Genomic DNA, 12,130 nt, shown 5'->3' with positions numbered 1-12,130 from the left:
TTATCATACAAAATAAATTTTAAGAGTGGTGATAATCAATTGTCAATATTGTATTTACGTAATCAGTACTTGTAGGAGAAAAGATTTTAAAAGGAATACGTAAAAAGAGTCTATAAAGCGACAATCCTTTATGATAATGAACTTTAACTAATGAATAAAAATTGGACAGGATAAAGTATGAGGACATTCAGTGGCGTCACTATCCTCTTTTTTTGCAGGGGGTGACCCCCAAAAAAAAGTGTCTTATCCAATATATATTAATAAGTCTGTTTTTCGTATTATCACATATGGAATCCAAATTAGTGGACCATATCAGTCTGAAATTTAGCAAGTAGACGTATAAATAATCTAACATGTTTTTGTGATATTTTGTAGGGCCTATGAGGTAATTAAGAGACTGTTTTTGACCAAAATAAAACCTTTTTTTCCTTATCTTTTTCCATCTCTCTGTTTCTTATTTCTTCTCTCTCTTTCTGTATCTTTCTACATCCCTCACTTTGACTCTTTTCTTCTACCTTCATTCTTTGTTTCTATTCAACCCTGCAATGTGACTACCCTCTGCTACTATATAAAATAAACCAACTTATTTAATGATGATGATACTTTTTTGGGGCTAAGCCCGCAAAATGAGGAAAAAAAGTAAAGCCCCTGATGACATTAATGCCCATAGTCAAACTTTTGAGATAGATACAGAAGCATTTGTGTACTAGATACATTACAGTATATAAATTCGAAAAGGAAAAAGGGTTGGTACTCTTTTTTCGTTTTTGAAATGTTGAAAATTTCCTTTTAGAATTTTGGCTAATAAGCATCTTCCTCTAATAACAAGTATATAATAAATCCCTGACTTGATTTATAATACTAATTTAGTGTGTAAAATGCCTAAAAAACGTTGCCCTATGTTTGGATTTCTAGAAATAGAGACCATAAAATTTAAAATTACTTTCTGGAGGAAAATCAAATTGGATGTCAGATTCGTCGTTATAAGTGCCCATCTAGAGTAAAACGCCACTCATTATCCTCCTCCCATATCAAAAGTGTGAATATTTAATCAAAAATTAAAATTAAAGATGAATATAACAAGTAAGACTTTCAATCCAACCTTAGAAAGAGGATTTTTCCTTATAACATACTCCTTTCCACTATCCACCATGACTAGTTAAAAAAATAATGAAGATATTCCCCGTTTCACACGTTCTTTGTCGAAGAACCAGAATTAAATAATTAATATATAATCTCTAAAATCAAAGAAAAAGTTGCAGGGAAAGATATTTAAAGCTGTTCATGAGACTGGAGATAACTGTTAGCGATCAATTACAGCTTTATTGATGTGTTTCGTTTGTTCTAAACAGCTAAAATAATGTTTTCTTAAAATCGAGTATTTGTACTCATACACTAATTATTGATCATTTGTACCTATAAGCTGTTTTTATTAACAGGGCCGTCCGCCATGAGTGTGTGAGACCCTCATCCCATGGATTTTTCATGGATAGCCTTTTTAAAAAACATTTTTTCCAAAAAAAGCTCTTTTATAACCAAAAAAATTTCAACACCCCGTCAGAAAGAAAAACCCTAGCGATGAAAACGTGATGAAATGAAATCAAATATGCAGAAAATTTATTTAAAAAAGGAAAGGCCTCAAACATTTATCTTGATGCTAGGCCCCATTCACGATAAATACGACTCTGTCCAGGATATATAAAAAATAAGTACGTCATTACAAAATAAAACGATTTTAAGCCTTTGGAAATCTTAAAAAAAAACAAAAAAAAAAAACGATAAACCTGTAAAAATTAAATTAAATTCATAATGTGACTATATTTACTCCAATCTTTTTAGTTGATAAACATTTAATTATCATTCAACTGTGCATGAAAATATTTGCATATGTTGTGTCTGTATATTTGGACAGAATCAAATCGTAAAAGCAAATATTGTTATCAATTATGCCTCTATGAATATAAGTAATAGCGATTTAAATCCTTGTTGAAATGGGGTTAAGGAATATTTTCTTATGAATTTGCAAACGGGTAACCCAATCAATATAAAACTATCCTAAAATACGTTATTTTCATAATTTAACTTTATATACGTATAAATTATAAATGATCAACATCAACAACTTCTAGATATATTTTTGTCAACTTTTGATATCTTTGTTCTTGCCCAATATTTGTGCCCTGAACGTTGATTTGATAGACTCTTATTAAATCTGATTAATCATTCAACTTTTGAAAAAAGATCATAGGGAAATATATATGAAGTTTGGAAATATCTAAACCGTTTGTTTTTCTGTTCAACGTTAAGCGTTCAACTATTCTTTCTGTTCCGTTCAAATGAGCTACAACTGAGAAAATTGGTTCATTCATTGTCGAGATGGAGGCCAAAAGACATAGTAGAGCCGATTTGATTTGCTCCCAACACAGCAGCAAGACAAGAAACAATGCATTGTGAATTAGTCGAGAAACTCGAGGAACTACTACTACCTCAAAAGCAAGGTAACATTTCAAATAGCATTAGGACACGGAAAATATCACAATTATATTTAAATTCATCTATATTTATTTTATAATACTTTTCTAAACCAATTTACAGGAAGGTTAGGCGATAATTCTTCTTTCAGAGTGAGATGTTAACACACCCACGACTGATTAAATAATGAACAAAAAAGAAGAAAGAGCACACACATCAAGGATTTTTCTTTTTCTAATCGCTCCAGTTACTTTTTTCTTTATTCACATCCCTTCTTTACCTATAAGTAGAGTGAACATGTTTGTAAGAAAAAAAGGAGTGCGAAGAGTAAGCAGGAGCGAAAGAAAAGACCCTTCTAAATATCAGATATATTTTATATAATTTTGATATGAAAACCTTCTACATTTAAAATAGCATTATTGTAGGAAAAATATTATAATTTTATTTGTAATTCATACATATTTATTTTATCATGCGCTTTTAAAACAATTTACATAAGAGAAAGACTTACTTCAGAGAGAGAGAGAGGAGTTAATACCAAGGCGATCTATTAAATATTCAACAAAAAAGAAGAAGTAGCTCACGAAACAGCTGTTGCTCCTGTTTTTTAAAGGTAGTTTTTGCATTACCAAAATACCATCTCTACCTATAGGTAGTAATACTAATTGTAAGGAGTTATTAGCTGAGCCATTTTTTTGGAGTTTGCAATTTGAACATTGCTTTTTTATTTGCCTAATCAATTATCAGCACTATTTTATCTCCAAAGAGTGAACTTCCTTTTTACAGCATATAAATGAAACCATATCACTGATCAGGAGCGTCTGCAGCGGATGGGCTTTAGGGGATGTAGCCCCCCCCCCTCCGAAATAAAAGATTTTTTTCTTTTTACTAGGAAGTTTAACATTAAAAAAATTTAATTTTCTGTGAATACTGGTGGATTTTGAAATTTTTTTCCAAAAAATATAATGTTTGAAATTTTTTCCCCAAAAAATGTACTTGTTTTGGAAACATCTGCGGATTTTTGAAATTATTTTTCGAAAAATTTGATATTTGATACTTAATTTTAATTTTTTTTTGTAAATACCTATGAATTTTTAAAAAAAATTTCAAAAAATTTAATATTTGAAATTTTTTCCAAAAAGTATAAGTTTTAGTTAATAGCGGTGGATTTTTGAAATTATTTATCATTTAGGTAGATGATATATATACAAAACATAAAATATTACTGTATGAAATTGCTAAGCGGAATTGCGTTGTATTAACATAAATAAGTATTTTAGGATACAATTAGTACTCCTGGCCAAGATCTACTCCTAAAAACAGTTAAACATTCAAAAAGTTATCAAAAACAATCATTCACTAAATAATATAAAACATAAAAATCAATCCATAGGTCCATTAAGCGAATTTATTATGATTTAATTTATTCATCATAAAGTTTGAACAAACTACAGGCAATTTCCTCCCCGGCAATTTTCCTACTACCGTATTATAATATCTAGAATTTTGATTATATTAAGGTATACTTACTCAATTATGTTTACAAATATTTATATATTTACATTAAAGTATTACGCTATTTGCAATTAAATGTACCTATTTACTTTTGTATATTTATTAACAAAGTTTTTAGTTTCTTTCCTCATTTTTGCAAAAGTGCAACCATGATTAATCAAATCATTTTTCATATGTATGTAGAATCCTTTGACTTCATGATGGGAAGCTGTGCCAATGATTTATAATTATTAACCGTCATAAGAGTTTGATGATTAAGTGTTTTTTTCTGCATTGAATTGTGTAGAACCATTATTATTTCGTAGACACAAAAAGAATCAATTCTTCTTAGAATAATGATAATAAAAAGGTCAGCATTTAATAAATTGTTTGTTCCCTAAGCACAATACACTCACTTATGGGTTCGTCATAAAGGAATCCATTGTGCATTTTTGTAAGACTTGGTAGATGGGAAATGGGTCTATCAAATTGAGTCTCTATACTTCTTCATCGTGTAAAATATATTGTGCCTCTGTACAAAAATAAAAATCTAGAAAAGGAGAAAGTCTCAATTTATTTTTGTACTAAATATATACAGAGTGCGCAAGTTATATATGTCACCACTATGAAGCACTCTCTTGGTTAAACACGGCAATTAGGCGGCTCATTTTTTTTTGTTCGATAGCTGGTTCAATTTTGCACCAGATGAAAAAAAAATGGAATCCATTGCCGAATTTGTTGATCCAAATATTTGGTAAAGGCACGGATCCCGGCATGGAATCCATACCAGGAGCGACAACATAACAGTGATTCAAACTTAAAGACTCAGTGAGACGTTCGTTTGCATGTTAGGAGGGAATTTGAGGCCTCTAAAGGTCTTGAAGATGAAGTTCCCAGCCCATTTCATGGTGTTTGGGGTTGTTTAGCTACGAAGGCCTCCTGTATATCAACATAGGATATCAACATTGCATCGCCTCGGTTTATCACACTTATGAAACATCCTTTTATACCTACATTTATTCCCTCTTGGAATCAAAAATGATACAATCTGTATTTAAAGAATACTAATTAGTCTATTTTTCTTCAGAATTACTTGTAAAAAAATAATAATATATGAGCCTTCTAAATTTATTTTTAACAAAAAATAGTAAATACACAGGCGAACGCAGACCTTTTGGTATAGCTACGGTTGTGGCATACATTATGGCAGACTATCAGTACTATAACTGATTAAAAAAAAAAAGGAATAAAGTTGATTGAGCCTAGCTTTTTAAGTTTTAGATTCTTATGCAGGACTGAACTGAAACGGAACAAAAGTGAACTGGACAGGACAACACCAGGTATAGGTAGCACCTCCCTTTGTGGACTGTTGGTATCAAAAATGATTCCACTAAATTTTTAAAGCTATGATATATACCAAACGAATGTTGTATAAGACTTACAGTACAAGTATTGACTTGCTGCAAAACATTAAAAGAATGAAGACCAACATGTCTGAGGACATGTATGGACAAAAATGAATCTATTCTACGCTGAGGTATCAATGATCATAAAGTCTAAGAGGGACCTTAGTAAAAGTAAAAGGCTCCAAAACTTTGCCTAGTTATTATGTTCACATTAGAGTTGTATCAGTACTTATATATTCGGTCCAGTCCAGTCTTCGGACCGGTCCATCAGACTGTCAGTACTTGAACTGCTTAAAACAAGAAGAAATAAAGTTCATTGCCGCCATCAAGGATCAAAATTAATAAGTTGTAGGACAGATATGCAGGACGAAACTGGAGCAAACTGAGACTGAACGGTACTATAGGCTTCAGTCCTAAAGAAGGTCTGACACAACGCTAATTAACATGTTAAAAAAAGTATTTTTTTTAAAGCTACGTTTTAGATCATATTTTTCGATAAAGTAGGAAGGTATCAAAAATCATACCATCGTAGGTCTAGTGTTAAAACAATCAACGTTCATAATGCTAATAACGTTGAAGAGTATTAGAGAGATCAATAACTGATAAGAATAACTACATAGTATATTTTTACTAACTTAAACTGTCACTATATATATATATTTCTTCAAATGTAATAAAGGAGACTGTGTGCTTATGTTTGTTGAATAACTATATGGTATTTGAAGTTACATCTAAAATCAAGTGCAGATATTTTATTTGAGATTCATTGAATTCAATAACATTAGCAATGCTGTTTCATTAGACATGTAAAATTAAAACAATTTATTACTCTTGTAGCTTTGCAATAAACCTATGTTCCCACAACAATCATTTTAAAAGTTATTTAAGAGAGAAGGAGAATAGAAAATATCCAAACAGGCAACGCCCTTCACGAAGTTGACTCTAAATAACTTCATCCCTTTACTTACTACATGGTTTGCAATAGAACCCAGTTATTTAGATAAAGGGATATCCCATCCCAAAATAAAATTTCAAATCAGAACCTTTCTTTCAAAACAATATAAAAGCATAAATCTATTTGGCCAATTACGCCAATTTGCAGACTATTAACTATTTCATAGTAAGGGTATCATATTTACACATCAAAGTAAATAGTTATGTATTTCGGAAGATGACCATTCAAAATTCCAATAGGAATCTACATCTATTCAAAAATAAAAAAACAAAAAAATGAAGATAATTTTTAATATATTTGTAATACATATTTCGTAATAAAATCGTACGGTAATATCTTTGATATCTCTACAAGAAATACCTATCACAACGATTTAGCTACCGTCAAACATTCCCTATATTCGAAATTTTATTTCTACTCCACACTTTTTGTATTTTTCAAAATGAAAAGAGGTTATGCTATTCGGAATAATATCTTTTACATACATTTTGTATAAAGTATGTCTGCACAAAAAATGACTATGTATTTGTTTGTTTATCAGGTGTGCATTTCTCTATTCTTGACTCTTATAAAAATACTAACTATCGCTAACACAAAAATACCCTATGTATGTTGTTGTCAACTGTAGATTCCCTCTTCTGACTTGATATAATTTATTATTTTTGATAAACAAACGAAGTAATAAGTTATGGATATTTATGCTCTGTTTCCAAAAGGACAGGAATACAATTTCTTGTTGATCCCTTGTCGTATATATAATATATATATTGGCCATTTTATTATTTATATGAAGAAATTTTGGCTATCATATAAAAATAAAAATGTATAGCTACGCCTTTAATAAAATATTACGAAGCAATATCATATACAGTATCGAATAAAATACTACGTAAATTTGTAATATTATGAAATATATATGTACTGGGCCATGTGTTATTATTTACTCATCTCTATTATGCAAATTTTGAGAGGTTAAGAGTATTTTTTTTTACAATTTTCCTATGAACAATGATGTAGAACACATAATTAGCTATTGATTGCTAAGCAAATCATTGTCCTATCCGCCACCATCAGCACATAGTACAAGAAGAGGATTGAGATAGCAGCGCTACTCCACGTCGAATTGTCCAGGAAGGCCATCAAGGAGGAGACTGGAGCCTCAAAGAAGACGATTTACAATGTTTTTCATGTATGGCGACATTGTAAATTGTCTTCTTCGAGGTCAATTGTAAAAAAATGACACATAACCTTTCAAAATTTATATAATGAAGAGATGAGTAAATAAAAACATTTGGCCCAGTTTAAAACTTAAAAATTGCAGAGAAATAATATGACAATGTTAGTCTGAGAGTACTTAAAAATAAATAGCAGTTGGTGTGATTGACATATTTGGCTTACTACCAGACAATTTGGGGCCTTTTCCTTTTTTTAAGGAAAGGTTGTGTGCTCCATTAAAGGTAACGACGTGCTGTAGCACAAAAGTATACTGTATAATTTGTTGTCAACTGTCGATGTTTCTTCTTTTTCCCCCCTAATAAGTGCTCTAATCGTTGATTGGTTCAATTGGAATAATTTTATATCTGGGAAGAATTGAGTTTCTACAAACAGATTTTGTGCCTTTTTTCTGTTTATTTTATAAGGAAAGGTTGCATAATACATTGAAAGTTCGTAAAAATGTACGATGTATTTATTATCAGCTGTAGATTTGTTTAGTTTTGTCCCTTCTGCTTTTGATCGTTTATTTGTTGAAGTGGAATGTATATATCCCTACTGTTGAATAGAGTATAGTTCAAAGTTTAGGAATAATGTTACGTAATTGGCTGATTTTAGGTTTTTTTTCCTGGGTAAAAGGAAAGCTTCAGAGACACATTTAGTGTTTCCATCATGCAAACTCGAGTTCAATGTCGCTAAGGAGTGAATATATCTCTACTATTAAATTCTGCTCTGCTGTAGTGTTATACCATGATATTGAGGCATTTAAAATGTACTATACTACATTTTGTATTCAAACCAATATTTGTGTCATGAACATATGTTCAAAAAATAAGAAAGTATATGTCAGTCCACTCCAAAGGAATGAGAGAGTAAATTTATATCTTCTATATAAATTAACACCATTATAAAATATATTTTTTATAGTTTTTAGGGCTATATAAATTAAAGATATTTTCAATTATAGTGTCATTAGAGTTAATTTCATTTTTAAAACTACCAAAGTTTTCTGAATTGAAAAAGTTTGTTCTTTTCTACTCAAATACATCAGCAATTTCATTTTTAGATTATCTATTTACTTGAAAAATAAGTTAAAAAAATTAAAATAACAATTTCATAGAAATTGTTTTTATCGGAAAAAAATGTACTTATAACAACTAAAAAATAGTCCAACAGTTGGAGATAATCACCAAAAGTCTAGATATCAGATAAATGATTTCTCGTCATTTTTCATGACCTTGTATGGGAAAAGATAATGTGGTATAAAGATTTTTCTAATATTGCATTTTTGTAAAATTGTAAGGTGTGCTCAATTGCAGACCCTTGACTACGGGTGTGGTCTTACTCATATCTTGTTTCCAAAACAAAAAGATTCTTGTCAATTATTTTTTATTGTTGTCACAATTTTTTCAGTATTCAAAATTGTGTATTTCTTTAATTTTTTCCACACTCTGTAGATAGTTTATGGGAAAAAATAACTTTCTCTTTCTTTTCTCTGATCGTTTTTAACCCTCTGAAACATTTCTATGTATGTGGAAATTGTTTAAATCCTCGTGACTGTAAATAAAACAGAAAAACTACATATATATTGGCAAATTTGATAGACGGCATATCTGAAAACAGAGAGAATTATAAAAAAATATAGTGCTCTTTGCTCCCACATACGTTATAATTTTCAAAATATTGAGAAATAATTGATAAGAACAATAATATTTTCTAGATTACCAAATGATTCTTTTTTTATAAAATGTATGATCAGAATGATTTCGATAATTTTCATATCCCTGGACATTGTGATACGCAATCTAAACACTTGTTTAAGTTTTATAAATTCTCTCTTTTCTGGCTTTTTTTTTTAGATTAGTTGTTTTTATTAAAACGACGGATTTTGTTATTTTATACCTTTACTGCTGTTAATATTTTATGGAAATTTTGATGGTTGTACTATATTCAGTTAGTAGCTATGTTTGTTATGACGACTAATCTATTTGTTTAATTCGGTGCTTCAAAATCATGAGCGGACTCTTAGCAGAAAATATTTTTGCTGAAGGACAATTTGCCGAATCACAATTCGGCCGAACGGACATATATAAGTATTGTTCATATGCTATATATGTCATATACGTAAATTATTTAATGTTATTTTGCAGATAAATATTTTATCCTCATTAATAAATATAAGTTGTCGTGTACATTGTCATTCTGAGACAAAATTGTTTTGGGTAGTATTATCGTGAAGCAACATCACTTTAATCCATATGATAGTGAGTAATTTCATAGTAAGACATTATTATAATGTACAATTTATATTGTATTCGGACAATAAAATTATTGAATAATGAAGATGTGAAGTGCTGGACCCCAAGGTAGTTTAGACTCTACTGTCGTGGTGTTTATAAGCACCAAGAACCTCTTCTAATATGCTATGACACACCCCCATCCCACGGGTTGTGCACCATCGACTTCTACGCAAGTAATTTGTACTTACAACCTGATAGCTGGGCTGTATTTTTGATGCTGAGGGAAGAGGCTCCGGAATAATTTACTATACTTTGGGGTGCAGGAGCTCATATACACAACCCATGGGCGGGATGTATTCTAGCATATTATAAGGGGTTTTAGAGTTGAAACTGCTTTAGGTCCCAGCACTTCACAAGCACAACCTGGGGGCTTGGATATATTACGGGATATTATAAAGGTTACTTGATGCAGAAGCGGAAGTGGAAAAGTGTTACTTGCTTCGGGCTCAGCAGTTAACGTACACAACCGTTTGGCAACTGTTGTGTATTATAGCATATTAGAAGGGGTCTTTGGTGCTTAGAAATACTTTGATAGCAGAGTTTAAACTGTCTCTTATACCAGCACTTGACATGTACAACCTGTGGGTCAGACTGTATTTTGGCTTATTAGGAGGGTTCCTTGGTGTTTGGGGAAGTTGCACCTGAAGAGTTTAGCCTAACTTGGGGCACAGCAGCTCATCTATATAACCCAAGGGTCGGGATGTTTTATAACATATTAGAAGAGGTCCTTGGTGCTTAAAAACACTTTCTGCAGTAGATTCGAACCACACTACATTATGGTGTCTTTAAAATTTGATTATTAATGAAGATAATAATATTTTTCTACAAAAGAACATTCATTCATGTACCTATATGAAATATATAGTATATCAGCAATACTTATTTGTCATACTATGATTGCAAAATGGAATTAAAATATACCATCGTATAAATCAATAAATTTAATATAATTTTTCAGCCAATTGTCCTAAACAGTCCATCAGCAAAATGTCCGTTCGGCAAAATGCCTCTCGGGAAATTATCCTTAGGTAAAAATGCTTCCGGCAAAATTGTCCTAGAACCTTTTAAAAATACCTTAACTCTTCGTTACTTCCATTTAAATAGTTACGCGAGACCTTCCCTTGGATATTCAGATACTCCATCATTAATATACATAGTATAGTAATATAAAAATATTTTCCCTTTAATAGGTAGTTGTTACATTTGAAATTCTGTCCCAACAATATATAAACAGTAACCTCATTCAATACTTTTTTGCAATTATGTTTTCAAGGGTCTGTGATTACATTATCCAAAATTAAATTGTGTAGATTGTAGAGAATTTAGATTAATAAAACATTATCAAATGGGACATTTTTTATACAAAAATCCTACTACTCATCATCTTCCTTTTTCATATTCATTGTTGGAGTTGGTTGATAAGTAATAAGAACGCATAAATATTATTCTTTGAAACCTCCATTATTATTTTAGTGATTTGTTAATAAGTCAGAAAATAATGAAGCGTCAATCCAAAAAGAAAAAAAAATGAATTCAACAAGTATAAAATAAATTAAGAACCGAATAGGTAGAATGTAGATCAAAAATATGAATGACACAAATCCAAGATATCCAATAATATATTATTGGATCATTGCGAAGTTATTTCATTATTATTAATAGGTTGTGATAATTGAATTACTTATAAATTATTATGCGGGCAAACTAATAAAATGTACCCATAATATTTATCTTCTTTTTCTTATCTTCTCTTGTGATGAAATTTTATTTAGGCAAATTTAAATATTTATTCATTAATGCAATGATCTCTTGGAACTTTTATAGATTAAGAGTAAAGGAGGGTTACCACATCAATCGTTCGTGTATATGTCTTATTGTATATATATATATACTTTGATGTGTGCACACACGATAGAGTTTAAAACAAATTAAAATGTTACATTTATTCTACTTCTCACATTAATTCTTCAATTACCTTCTACATACATTTTACACATTTTTTAAACAATATTCAAAGATACTAACGGGCAAGGCCCTCATCCATTCATCTATATTAGTTTATTTTTATTTATCAAGCCCAAGGGCATATTAAATTTAACTGCAATACTTTAAACCACAGTACGTAAAATATGTAGATACATATGTATGATATGAAATTAAGATATATTGCTTTAAGTACATAATCAAACAAGGACTCCTTTGGCCATATGTGGACCTTTTATACGATCCCTCAATCCAGTAAAAAGAGCCATGATATTCCTAGGAATTTTTGCAAGTCATTTTGTGCTCTG

This window comes from Lepeophtheirus salmonis, chromosome 14 (assembly GCF_016086655.4).
Source record: "Lepeophtheirus salmonis chromosome 14, UVic_Lsal_1.4, whole genome shotgun sequence".
Classification (NCBI taxonomy): domain Eukaryota; kingdom Metazoa; phylum Arthropoda; class Copepoda; order Siphonostomatoida; family Caligidae; genus Lepeophtheirus; species Lepeophtheirus salmonis.
The sequence above is the reverse complement of the archived record's forward strand: the minus strand, read 5'-3'. Positions refer to the sequence as shown.